Source organism: Gavialis gangeticus, unplaced genomic scaffold, assembly GCF_001723915.1.
Source record: "Gavialis gangeticus isolate Ggan-Ray unplaced genomic scaffold, GavGan_comp1, whole genome shotgun sequence".
Taxonomy (NCBI): domain Eukaryota; kingdom Metazoa; phylum Chordata; order Crocodylia; family Gavialidae; genus Gavialis; species Gavialis gangeticus.
This window is the reverse complement of record NW_017729022.1, coordinates 155,119,168-155,133,369: the sequence shown is the minus strand read 5'-3', so window position 1 is coordinate 155,133,369 and position 14,202 is coordinate 155,119,168. Positions and strand designations below refer to the sequence as shown.

The 14,202-nt window shown below is 44.1% G+C and overlaps 1 long non-coding RNA gene across 1 annotated transcript in view; it reads right to left on the bottom strand.

Annotated features, from left to right (window-relative positions):
- Window positions 1-1,756, bottom strand: part of LOC109296789 — a 113,082-nt gene extending 111,326 nt beyond the window's left edge. Inside the window, exon 1 of the long non-coding RNA XR_002097053.1 lies at window positions 1,659-1,756. This is a non-coding gene — a long non-coding RNA (uncharacterized LOC109296789). The remainder of the gene's footprint in view (window positions 1-1,658) is intronic.
- Between the last annotated feature and the right edge of the window lie 12,446 nt (window positions 1,757-14,202).

Here is a 14,202-nt window from a genome sequence, read left to right as displayed (position 1 = left end):
CTGACCTCAGCCCCTCCCCGGACCTTCTCCTGGGAGGCAGCAGAGCTCACCATGATGGTAGGGACTTGTACACACACACACACACACACATATATATATATATATATATATATATTTATATATATAATTCCCCATAATTTTTAATATGAGCTCTGTACCTACCTCCAACAGCAGACTTAAATTTAGACCTTAGACTCTGAGTAAGTTGGAGGAACTTGCCTAATAAGTACTGTCTTCTTAAAATAGAACCATTCCAAATCTGTGAATTTTGGTAATGTTGAGTGCTAACTATTACCAGAACTAAAGTCATTCATCTAATCGTTTGCCACTGTGATACAACTAAAGAGGTGAGGCATCCAAAATAAATTAATGCATCCTGAATAAATTTAATTATTTATTGCCAGATTCAATCTACTGATTTCCTGGTGGAGATGTAAGGCTACTGAAATCATTGAACAGAGTAGATAGTTGGACAAGAAAGTCGGACAGTTTCTGGAAAATCCCAGTGACCAATCAGATGGTAATCTACTTGTCTTGTATATATTTTGAAAACTCCCATTCACCTCACAAAACTCTCTATCCCCCCAGCCCACTTCAGATTTCCATTAGCACTGGTGGATGTTTTCCAGGCACATAAGGGGGGACAATAGCCCCATAAGTACAGAATTCCAGTAACACGACACAATGCTGAACAAGAATTCTGACAAAATAAATAACACTGGGCAGCTGTTAGGCACTCTGGCCTTAAACAGCCATTACACTCAGGTTTCATTTCTTTTATGGAGTAAATTGAAATGGTCATAATTGGGAACTTAAATTACTGTTCATGAACTTTTTAATACAATTAAGTTACACCTCAAAGACCTTAATAAAAGGATTTTTTTTTGAAAAGCACAAAAAAGCCTCAATGCAAGCAAGGATGAGGAATCTAATTTGTAACTTTTACAAACTTAAAACTCCAGCAATCTGTAAAGCTAACTAATTGTGTGCCTGGGCATTAAGCTCTTTTCTTTACCAGTAAGATGTACCAAAGAACAGAGCTGAGAGAAGAATGGAAAGCATTTTCTATTAATATTATAACGTCTTAAATTGATGCCGTGCTTGGTGCCTTTTTCTTTCTGCTTTCTGCAACCTTTGCATGTATTCACTGTATGCAAGTGCTCATTCTGTGCAAGTCTTCACTCATTTGTCCTAAACCAGGGATGCTCAACCTCTATCCCACAGGCCAGATCCAGCCCCCAATGCCATGTCTTCCAGCCCACAGGGCTCCCCACAGATCCTTTGGGAAACCCTGCAGGCCATGGCTCTGTGTGCTATATCAGGCACACTGGGTGGTACATGGCCTGATACTGGTGCACGAGTGCTGAGCAGGGTTACTGCAGGGCTCCCATAGCCTGAACCCAGTCATAATGGCAGCGTGCAGCTGTAGAGTCCAGTCCAACCCAGACTCCACACAACAGGATCAATTCCTGAGGATCCACACCATCCCCACTGCCTGGGATCAGGCTCCAGTGGGTGTAGGTGGTGTTGGGCGCTACAACCTAATCTCAGCCCGGAGGAGTGATATGGACCTGATCTGGCCCATGGACCAGCCCCACACCATTCACCTCTGCCATGGGGCCAGAACTGTGAGCACCAGTGTCCTAAACCAATATTACCTGTTGAGTCAAAATTAAGCAGGATGGCTTATAGTTCCAGTATCTGGATTCAATCTGGAGCATAACAAGATTGAAAAAAAATCAGTCTTCTTGTAGATATACTGCAAATTGACAAGACATGGATCAGATTAATTATGCATTGTTTTATTATGAACTCAGTTCTATTTTATGAGCATGTTTTGCTTCCATTGGCATTTCCAAATTAACTCAGTTAAAGGGGTTATCTACTACATGAGCCTGTGATTCCCAAATGAAGAGTTTTGAATGCAATCAGTGGCAATGCATAGGGTGTGCATGGGGGTACACATGCACCCCCCTGAGAGTGCTGGTGCGCCCCCTGTCAGGCCATGCTCCCTGTTTAGGCAATGGGCAGGGGGGCAGCTGGGAGCTTCGGTGCCCCTACTGCGAGCACCGGCTGGGGAGTGGGACTGCCAGCAAAGCGGCCATGCAGCTTTTTGGTGAGTGAGACTGGCTGCAGGGAGGATCTCCAACCCACCACGGTCAGCATGACTGACTGCAGGGGACCCTCCCGGTGGCCAACTCAAGAAGCACCAGTCGCCCATGAATGAAATAAAAACTGTTTTAATCACTACTCTATAGTTCCCATTTAAAACAAATTATATAAAAGGCCCTTATCTTTCTTACAAGGAGTATGTTTGGACATTACATTTGACAGATTTATTAAAATCAACTTGATTACTGGAGGCTGTTCCATGGCAATAGCATTGTAACAAACTGATACAGTTTCTTTATCTTTCAATATTTCATCTTGATCTGTGCAAGGGATTTTTTTTATGTGAAGTTTTTGATAATTTAGTCCTTACTCATTTAGAAATAGATATATCTATTGTAGAAAGAATTACGGTTTCTTTAAAAAAACAAAAGAAAAACCTGTGGTTAATTATAGGTAATTTCATTTGCAAAAGTGTGAAAGAAATGCTGAAATTATCGTAAACCATCCAATGGGCATTACCTTACAAGAATGTCCTTTTAAGGACTTACAGGTAAAACACCTTTCTTTATGCTATGGATAAAGGTACAGATAATACTGAGGCCCTGACTTATACCAAACACTGTCAGCACAGACCAAATGCAGTTAGGATTGTCTGCTGAGAATTGCACCACACATATTTTATGACATCGCTGAAGAGATTTCCGATGACAAGGCATGTCAGTCATTTCCTACTAGCTGAAACCCGCAAATGCGATTAATTCTTTTATTTCAAAGGTATTTCTTTAAATACACAAGTTTTAGTTATCCTTTGACCGAATACTTTAACAGACTCAAAACTTCTCACCCTCAAAGGCTACATAAAGCTATCCGTGTGTAAACACAGGCTTAGGAATATAAATACATATTTTGCCAAAAGTCTGACCCTATGACTTGTTCATAGTTGTAAAATAAGGGAGCCCTAGTACAAGTGAGGAAATTATTCTTTTTAGTGGTTTAATTGCCCTTTTAAATGATTTAACTGTGTAACAGTGTACACGTTCAGCAGCATGTTACGATTACATTTTGTAACAGCATACACGTTTGGCAATATATTTTGATTTAAATGACATTTTTATGTAGCAAACTAAAACACATCCCATGTATTTTAGTTTTCTACATAAATTACAGTGATATTGCCCGATTGTACAAGGACCATATCTGGAGAAAGTGGCAGGAACCATGCACAGAGTGCTGGAAGCCCGGGCATACTTGGGAAAGCATGGGCTTGGTGGGCTTCCAGTGCCCCATGCACCATCCCCACTGCCTTCTTCAGCTGCCAGCACACCCAGCCACCCTCCTTCCACCCTCCCGGGGCAGCTAGCCCATTCCCAGATGGTCCAACCAGCAGGAAGTTGGCAGAGATGGTGCATGAGGCGCTGGAAGCCCGTCAAGCCCGAGCTTCCCTGAGCATGCCTGGACTTCCAGCACCCTGTGCATCATTGGACCTGGCAGGTGCTGCCTGTAAGATGGGGCTGCACCCACACAGCTAGCACCCTGCCTGGGCAGCCCCAAGGGGCACTGCTGCCATGGAGGGAAGTACCAGGCCCCTCTGCAGCTCAGAGGCTGTGTGATCCAGCAGCAGTTCATGCAGGCAGGCTCTGCCAAGGGGGCAAAAAAAAAGAAGCGAGGGCCTGATCTGTTTTTAATTATTATTTCTGGAGCCTGCCTGTGTCTCCCGCAGCCAGGGAGTGAGCTCCCAGTGGGTTGCACAGCCCCTGCCAGTGTATCCCCCTGGGGGGGTGGCACCCCCCAGGCAGCACCCACCCGCTGGCACCCTACCCAGGCAGTCCCAGGGAGTGCTGCCATGGCAGAAGGAAGCACCAGGCCCCCCACAGCTCAGGGCCCACCAACAGCTTGCCCCCTGGCTGTAGGAAAGGTAGGGCAGGCTCTGGGGAAGAAAAAAAGGATTGAGCCCCTCACTACTTTTTTTTTCCTACAGCAGAGCCTGCCCGCTCCGTGACAGGGGGCCCCAGTACTTTATTCTAGCTCTGACTTTCCTGCATATTTGTTTGAAATGCCTCAGGATCTATAAGAATAACACACTTATTCTGTCTGTCCAGAGCACTGTCTGTCCGGAGCATTCTGATTGGAAGTTTCAGTAAGCATTGTGATTGGCTGCTGAGACAACCAATCAGAGTGCTCTGGACAGACAGAATAAGCCTATTATTATTATAGATGTGTCCTTGAATGAGCCAACTGTATATTGAAAGTGTTTGTGGGGCAATTACAAGCATTTGAACCAGCTGGTCATTCATGAGGACTAGGGGCAAAAAATAGAAAAATCCCAGAAGCAGGACTGCTCTCATGGCATTCCAAACCTCATCCAAACCCGGAAGATTATAAATTAGAAAGGTCATGAGAAAGCCCATCAAGAGTAAGTTTCATTCAATTTGCTGAATCAAAATTAACCAGCTTTAAAGAAATGTAGCCTTTTTTGAAGGATAAATTAGATCGTAGCATGAAAAGTCCAAAATGAATACGAAAAGAGAAAATAAAGAGAGCAAATTATTTGCCATCTACAAATGCTAGGGGCTTCTCATCCTCAATAGTACAATGTGGTCCACACTTCCTGTAGAAAGGAGTGAGTGTTCTTTTCCTGCTAAGTTATCTGATTCTCAAAGAGCTTGCTGGGTAGCATCTATAACACTACAAAAGTATACTTACTATGAAAGCATTCAATGAGAGGATATCAGATACTATCTATCTGCATCATAGGGATCATAGAAGTATACTGTTACAACCAAGAAGCCTCCATGGCAGTCACAATTCTCAATAAGATTAACATCCAGCTTTTTGTCAGATACCATCAGTGATCAAAAGCATAAACAATAAGGCTTTTTATGCAACGATTGCATTCTTTTACTTCTGTAAGTAGTATAATCAATTAGAAGGGACAGTAGCCATTAGAAGTTATCTTAATAGTGGATTAATTATTCAGAATTCTTTTCAAAATTATTTAAGTTTGGATCTCATATATAGCTATTTATTTTTAGGTTTCAGCTGTAATACAACATTTTCACCTTAAATATCTTCCCAAACCTTAGAGACCGTCCAGGTATCAGACTCTGCCTTTATATGTTTCATGTGGGAATCATTGAAAGTTAATATAGTTGTGGTTCAAGCGTGAAAAAGAAGACTTGAAAGCTTAAGTGATAGGAGTCTTTTTTATGTGATCTGCAAAACAAGGGATTTCTAATTGTTCTGAACTGGCAGGAATTTGGAAAACTTTTAAAAGTGAAATCACTTTTCTGTAATTAGTATTCATTAAGAAAAAAATCAAAGTTAAATCTTACTTTAAGAGAGAACAATTTTCAGCAAAAGAAATAATCTGTTGCATTCCCACTGCACGATCATGCAGCAAATATAATGTCTGCTTATTTTATATATAAAAAAGTCCTATTTTAAGTAAAGGTATCCTCATTATGGATCAGATTAATATTAGGCAGGTTGTGTTATCATTTGTTATATTAGCACTAAGTGCCAGCAGCATGTGACCTGTATTTATGCTGCAAGAATAACACTAGTTTTTGATGAGTTCACAAGTTGGGTTGATAATGGCAACTTTGGCTGACAGACTATAGTTAGGTTCCTGTAAGACATTTGACTTGCTTGACATCCTGATAAAAAATATTAGTCCACTGCAAAATCAATGAAGTCATGTTTAAGATTAAAATTCAGATTTCAACAGGAACTGTAAAAAAGTTAATCAGAATCAGAAAAGTAGGGCTGCAAGAGACCTCCAGAGGTCATCTAGTCCAGCCCCCTGTGTAAGGCAGGAACATTCCTATCCAAACCATCCTAAACAAATGCATAATATAAACTCTTCATAAAACTGCCATCAAACCTGAAACTACACAAGACATAACACCTTAACCTGTCACAGGTAAAGCAGGGAGAACACAGTGGCCAGTGTCCTGCTTCTATAAAAGTTGTTAATATATGCCCAAGGGATTCCAGGTAGAGTGTCACACCTCACACTACAGAGGAAGGAAAAAAACCCAACAGTCCATACCCATCTAATCATGATGTAAAATTCCTTCATGACCCCAAATATGGCAACTGGTCTGACCCTGAGCAGAGAGGCAAGACCCACTAAATAGGACCTTTAATTTCCAGCAGAAGACCAGCACACCCCACTAAGAATCCCCAGCCTTGGCTACTTCCAACTTATCATTCAATGAGGTACTTTTAGTGGCACCCCACAGGGATCACGTTTGATTTACCACTATGCAATACTTTTTCAATAATCTAATAATAATATAATCCAGGGGTGTCAAACACATTGCACATAGGCCAGATTCAGCCTGTGGAGCCTTATGATGTTGTATCCAGTGGGTCTCTGGACCAAACCCACATGCTGCATGGGGCATGCACCAGCCCTGGTCTGTGTGCTGCATCATGTGGGCTAAACGCAGCATGACATGCACCTGAGGGGTTTGGTATGGGATATGTGGTACATGGAAGACCAGCCCAACCAGCTCTGCATGCTGGCTTTGGGGCTGGCCCAAATCAGGCCATGCTGGAGCTAGAGCATAGGGCCAGTCTAATAGTATGCTGTACACAGCATACACCCTATGCTAACCTGCTCTGCTGCATGCAGCACACATGGTTGGTTCAGCTTGCACGCTGTGCGCACTACCTATCAGCCCCAGAACCAGGTTTTGAATTACATTCCAACTCTTTGGGGGGTCTGTGGTGGTGCCAGCCAGAAGCCAGAAACAGGTGCCACTACCACCACCACTGCCTGAGGTGCAGGGAGGGTTGGGGGGGGAGTGTCATCTCTTATGGGAGAGTTCTCATCTCTTATCTCCCCCTAAGCTCCCCCATAATTCAAACCCTGTCCAGGACTTACTCTGCATGTGGCACATGGGCTGGACCCAGCTCTCCAGGCAGCATGGAAGCACTGGGGAGTGGGCTGCAAAAAGTGCCTACCAGCCCAGTCCTGCATGCTGGCTCCAGTGCACATGGGTGGTCTAGGGCCAGAGCTGGTCTGGGGCAGGCACTGCATGCAGCCCCATGCCCAGACACCTCTGTGCTGCCTATGTGCATGTGGCATGGGGCTTAGTCCCAGTCCAGCCCTCAGACCAGCCCAGTGACTCTTACCTGGCCCACAGGGCCAGATGAGTTGGACACCCTGATATTATTTATATCAATGGTTGTTAACCAAGGATACGCATACCCCTAGGGATACTTAAAAGGGTTGTAGGGGGCATGCAGAACTTTGTGTGTGTGCATTCAGCCACAGCGCAGCATGTGGGTGGGCAGGAGTGCAGCCCAGCCACATGGAGAGTAGCCAGGTCCAGCTGTTAAGTTTGTTGTGGGGGGAGGGAGTGGACCTGGGCCAGGGGCTGTCCAGCTGGGGAAGGGCATGGGAGGGTGCGCCCCTAGATCTGGACAGGGCGGGATGGGGCTGGGGGTGTTTTGGGCTGGGTTGGGCTGAGCTGGAAGGAGGGGTTGGGGGGACTACAGTGAAGTCTGGGGTGGCTACAGCCCCTCCCAAAGCCCCCTGCCAGTGCTGCTGCTGCCCACCCCAAGCACAGCCCAGCTCAGCCCCACACTGGGAAAAGCCCAGTGCCCCAGCCCACAGCAGCAGCAGCCCACTCACCCCCCACATGCAGATCTGGGATCACATGCCCCCCAATTCCCTCCTGGGTTGCACGTAGTGGTGGGAGCTTCCCTTGCCCCACATGCAGATCTGGGGCACATGCACCCCATGGCCTCCCAGGGTTTGTGCAGTGGTGGGAGCTTCCCCTCCCCACCCCCGCCCACATTCCTGGATGAGCTGCTTGCAGCTCCATCCTGTGTCCCACCCTGGCTGAGCAGCACCTGTCCCTGCCCCACCGTGCCTCCTTAAAAACAAGAAAAAAATATAAAGGGGTGCATGAGCTGAAACTTTGAGACAGAAGGGGTACACTTGTTAAAAAGGTTGAAAACCCCTGATCTATATTATTTAAAATCACATTTACTTGAATACAAGGCTAGGTTTTTCTCACAATTAGCATGGAGAAATAGCCCCTTATCTTATAATCACATACAAGGAAATCTCTCTAAATACATTGTTTATCACTAAACTGCTGCTAAAAGCAGCAGGTGCTTATCAATGGTGGAGAGATTTCTATTCTAACAGAAAAGGCCCTATTGACATGCATAATAGTTGGGAGATGAAGCTAGATCAATTAAGACTGGATATAAGATTCATATTTTTAAAAGTGAGGGTATTAACCGTTGGACTAATTTACCTGGGTATATAATGAAGCATCCATGACTGCAGGCCAGTGATGAAGACACTGACTTTCATAGATTCATAGATGCTAGGGACGGAAGGGACCTCAACAGATCATCAAGTCTGACCCCCTGCCTAGGCAGGAAAGAGTGCTGGGGCCAGATGACCCCAGCCGGATGCCTATCCAGCCTTCTCTTAAAGATCCCCAAGGTAGGGGAGAGCACCACCTCCCTTGGAAGCCCATTCCACATTTTGGCCACCCTTACCATGACGACTTCGGAGGACTTGAGATCTGGGTTCTAATCCCTGGACTCGATACTGTTTGTGTATTTTATCCAATGACTCGCCAATGAAAAATACTAAACAATTTTGGAGCATAAATTAATATGATCAAATGGGGCTACTCTACTGACATGAATATATGTGAGTGAGGTGAAATCTGTACCACCACCACTGCTTCCAGGCTTGCAAGGGGCACCACATCATGTTGGCAAGCCTGCCATGGGGGCTCCAGCAGCGGCAACACTGAGCCTCCCCACCCTCTTGTTCCAGATCCCACCCGCTGGGCCACAAAGGCCCTCAGAGGAGGGCAGCGGGGTGGGGAGACCCAAGCCTGCAGCCACCCCCACCCCACACACAAATTGGGGAGGAGGGGCACATGCCCCCATGCCTCCCTCTCCAAGAGTGTTCATAGTGGCAGGGAGCTCCCCCCCACCCCGCTCCCCGGATGAGCCAACCAGTCCTGCAGCCACACTAGGCCCCACACACTGCCCCAGTGGGGCAGCACCCCCAACCCCAGCCACCAACCCTGCCCTACTCCCTCCCTCACCATGGGGGCCTCAATCAGCAGGCAGCTGGAGCAGCCGCTCTCCACACCGCCTGGCTGTATTCCCAATCATGTGCATGTGTGCAAGCATACACATGCACATGGAGTACCCTGTCCCCTATGTCCTGCCACTCCACAGCTCCAAGCAGTCCCTTGCAGGCTGGAACTTAGCCAGCCTGCAAGGCAATACCCACAATTCCCTACATTTTTTTCTCTTCAAAGGAGAACATCCATTATTTTCTCCTTTAAAAGAGAAAACCCATGTTTTTCTCCTTTAAAGGAGAAAATCTGCATTTTTCAGCGGTGAACAGAAAACCCAGATCCCTGATCATAACTCATACAAAACCAAATCATGATACAGTGAATATGATAGACAAGCAAGTAGAACTTAAAGAGATTTTTAGCTTCATATGGTGCTCTAGTAGATCCTGGTACCTCTAATAGGAAGAACATCACTGTGTGAGAGTCAGTGCTTGCAGCTTATAAACTGATGTAACACTCACCAAAGACCAGGGGACACTTGTTTGTACAACAAATGTAGGAATGGGTCATAGGTAAGTATTTAATGAGTCATGAAGTTGTTACAGCATTATGTCATTTTACAGAGTTTATTTCTCTTTTTTATGGGGTTACAAGATTCCTTTGCCAAAGTGTTTGTATCACAATTTTGTTGGCACTGCCAATGCCACTTCCTGTGTGGCAAACTCTGTTTGCCACTAAACTTGGTTCCCACTGAGTTCAGGTTTATGGAGGCTTTCATACTAATCTAGATAGCCAGTAATTGGGAGTGAAAAGCGATAACCTAAAGATCCATGTGGAGAAGAAACAATAAGAGCATTCTTTACTAGGCCTTGTCTGGAATTTTTTTTTCTAGTCAATAGTAGCTTAACAGCAAGTGGGCAACCAGGACACCAGCCCCAGATGCCTACTTAAAGGAAAACAGCCACTGCCCCAGCCAGCCTGACTTCTGCCAACCCTGCCAGCCAGGGTGCAGAACGTGGGAGTTACACATCTGCTAGTCAGAAAATGCTGATTTGTTGAAATAGAAACATTTTTCCAAGAACATATTAGTCTCACAGAAGTTTATTTGGGAAAGGTTTCTTAGGTCCTGGATGCAATTTCTGCTCAAGGCAGGAAAAACTTACATGCTCCACAGTGGCCAAGGGATCATCATCTCAAGGGAAATTCAACTGTATAAATCAGGGGTCAGCAACATATGGCCCTACAAAGGAATGAAATAATGCCTTCTGCTTAAAACTGCCATGCTATCTATTCCCCAAATGTAAAGGGGAAAGTTCAAACTATGGAACCAAATTACAAGGCCAGACACAACTCTCATTGGCCCCACTAACTATGAAATTTAGGATTGTAAAAGGACAAACCTTTAAAGGTCTTTAGTCTTCTAAAATCAACCAGGTGCCTTGTGGGATTTTGAGAAGCACTGAACAAAGCAGACAGGGAAGTTTGCAAGCAGTTTGTATGTCAGTTTGCAGGTCAGTTTGCCACCTTTTCTTTGAATGGGAGCCTCTAAAGTAATTTTTTTCTTTAATTCTAAAAATTCAGAGGGATTATTCAAGTCATTTCCCTTTTGCCCTCACCTATAATAACTATTCTGTTTGAAATCATTCTGTTTGAAAACATTGAGGAAGGCAAGAGTTAGGTACTAATACTCAGAATAGTCAAATGTTCACTTCAGATCACTTCAATAAATCCTCCTGTTTCAGTGAGACAGCATGAACAAATACAGTGGTCAGCATTTTCCAACAGACAACATATTCATATTCAGCTATTTCATGTTCCATGTATATGGAAAAAAACGTGGCATCTCAAAAATTGTTCTGTGGTTAAGGTTGGCAAATGCTGACCAGTAAGGTTGATAAGATAAACACAATAAGCATCTTGAAATCATCTCAGAGAGCTTTCTAAAAAGAGATCACTATAGGCCTTCAAGCATTCCAAAACTTAGTTTTCATAGAGGAAATATAAGCACTTCTCCTTTTTTTTAAAAAAAAAAAGCATGTGCAATCATACCTCCTTAATTCCTTTGCATCCCTCAATTAAGTGCAAATTCAGCAGTGAATTTAAATCACCTTTCTAGATTCCACCTTTTCCTGTGAAATGATATGCTTTCAACTACTTGTGCTGAAGCAACCCCTTATAGCAAGTAACCCTCCAGTTTTAATTAGGAAAGCCAAATTTCCATAAAAATCTTTTATACCTCAGTGGTAAGTCCAGCTGGCAAAAAATACAAATGCAAGAGGCACGTTCACCACCAGAAGTCAACAAAAGAGAAGGGGTGCAGAGGGGAAACTCTTTAATGTAGCTCAAAAAATACTTTTCAGTCAAACTCCAGCAGTGTAATGCCTAATTCCCGTCTGCAGCAACAAAGTTAAAGCTGCATTTGCTTAGGGGCGATTGGCAGTCTGTTCTGGGTTCCTTCACAGCTCTGCTAATCTCCACTAATGCTCTCCCATGCTTCATTTAATTTCACTTGCAGAGCTCTTTTTTCAAATTCTTCCTCAAATCTTAAACCAATGCCCTCATTGTTTAGGATTCCTTTACCCTGACAAGGCTGACCTCAGATATCCTCTCTTCTTTCCTGCCCTGTAACTCAGACAGCCCACTTACTCATTCATATGGTAACCACACATAATGGCCTCCACATTAATTAAGTAATTTTGGTTCTATAAGGTACTACAGAGGGGTTTTCAATCTTCCAGTGCCTTTCAGGCCAGTTGAACTCATTTTTTGTTGAACAAACCAGAAAGTACGTGAAAGAAGAGCCAAGGAGAACATGCTCTCTCTAGGCCTTTGCTTTCATGCTGCTTCGGAGTTAGGCCAAAACAACATCAGCAAGTCTAATTTGCCCCAGCAGTTGATGGGAAATGACTAAAAAGCCCCTGTAGATTAATATGAGTCAGATGTATGCTTTAGAGAGAGAGAAAGAAAGAGAAAGAGACAGAGAGAAAAGGACTTTTTAAATCTTTATTAGCTAAAGATTAAAAACAAAAAGACAAAAGATGTAGCCATCACCGGAACCGAGCATGAAAGACTTGTCAGCAACAGAAATACAACATCAACAGAGTACGATATCCTCCTCTGTAATGCCCTTCAGGGAATTACACTTTTAGGACTAGCTGTCTACCTTCCACTTTGCAAGGTGCCCCCTCAGTGGCCCAGGACAACACAAACTGGTTCACATTTTATTGCAAGATGAAGGGTCCAAATTCAAATGTGATAATGTGCCCAGGCCAAAATGCAGAAGAGTTGGAGGGTGTAACCATAGCTGGCCCCTGCAAGCTGGTCTGCAGCTTTTCAGAGTTGCCATCTTGACCTGGCCCAAGAGGAAACTGGCCAGACAGATCACACTCTTCTTAGCCACGTGGCGCGGGATAGAGAAGACATACACAACTTCGGAGAAGTCCAAGAATGAAAACTCATTTAGAGAAAAACATGCAGTTTGCTGTGGAACTCAAAGGGCCCTCTTCTCTCAGTACTTCTGGAAGTTAACTGGATATCTCTACATGAATGTAAACTCTATCTTTACTTGACATTCTCTTGCTTTTACCTTTGCTGTTTTCTGTTTCTCAGAATGGCAATCAGCAAAACAGAAGCAAAAATATAGCAGCAATCTCCATTGTGACAGACTATCACTGGCCTCTCCAAGAAGGAGAGAAGGATAATTAACTCTAAAAATAATTGACACAAACCTGATGCAAAAATTATTCTACAAGATTCCAACAAGTACTAGAAAAGCACAAGTGAGAGAAACTTTGTAGCATCTTGAGAGAGGCAAGGACTGGGCTGTGCCATGACCAGCTTCTTGGTGAGAAGACCAGTAAAGCTGATCAAGAAAGGACTAGAAACCAGTGCATCTTGAGATACACTCACCCCCACTGTAACTATGCCTACATAGACTATAATCTTTAATTAGCAAGTTCAAGTGTATTTTAGTGGTGACCTGAAGTTGTTACCATTTGATGGCTTTTTAGGATGCATTGTGCAACTGTTGAAATGAGTTGCAGTGGGCCTAGTAACAAGGTAAGTGCTGATGAAATCCACATGTGGTGAGATACTGCTCAGTGAATGTTAAATGTGACACAGCTGGGTTCTTGGCAACCTATGTGACTGGCTCTCAAAGCATGAAAGTCACCATCCCAACTGGTGATATCTGGAAATGTTACTGGCATTTTCAGTAAGACCAAGAATTAGATGGTGATAGAAATGCTATCACTGTTCTAGGGGGTTGGCAAGTATTGAGGCATACTAGAGAAGAAATGTAAGGAATACGTACTCCTACAATTTGTAAAACACCTGCTGTCTGGATAAATATAAGTCTTCAGTGTACTGACTTCCTCTTTAGCGTGTCACTGGATCACTAAAAGGCACACATACCAGTCTGATCCATCTAATCCAAGTGTAACTTACCCCCAACAGGTTAAAAGCATCATACCATCTTGCTTAACATTTTCAGGTAATCTCCACAAAATTTTGTACCTGAAAATATGCCCCATAAAATGCAGAGAAAAATAAGTTTATCACCACTGCATGTTAACAACAGGTAGATTATCACCCAAGAAAGACAGGTGATAGTCATCTGGATCCATATTTTTCAAATCTCTCCTTTCCTTACAGTAGGGCAAACCAAAATCCGTTGTTGAATACCTTCAAGTTTTAGATCAATATCAGGGACCCTTTGTTTCTTTAATATATTTTTTCTGGAATCACTGAAAAATCTGAGATATACCTTGGCATTACTGCAATCTTAATATCTGCCATTGGCAACATGTAGGGGGTGCATGCGGATGCATGTACATCCCCTGATATTGACGGTGCACCCCTTGAAAGAAGTGCTGCCAACGCTGCCGGCGGTGCCTGCGGGCGGAAGCCGCTCGCCACCTCCCCCCTCACCACCTACACGTCAGTGCTCAGCACCCTCCCATCCTCCACCACCGCTGCCATGGCTGCCTGCGGGAGCTTCCCAATCGCCACCGCCACACCC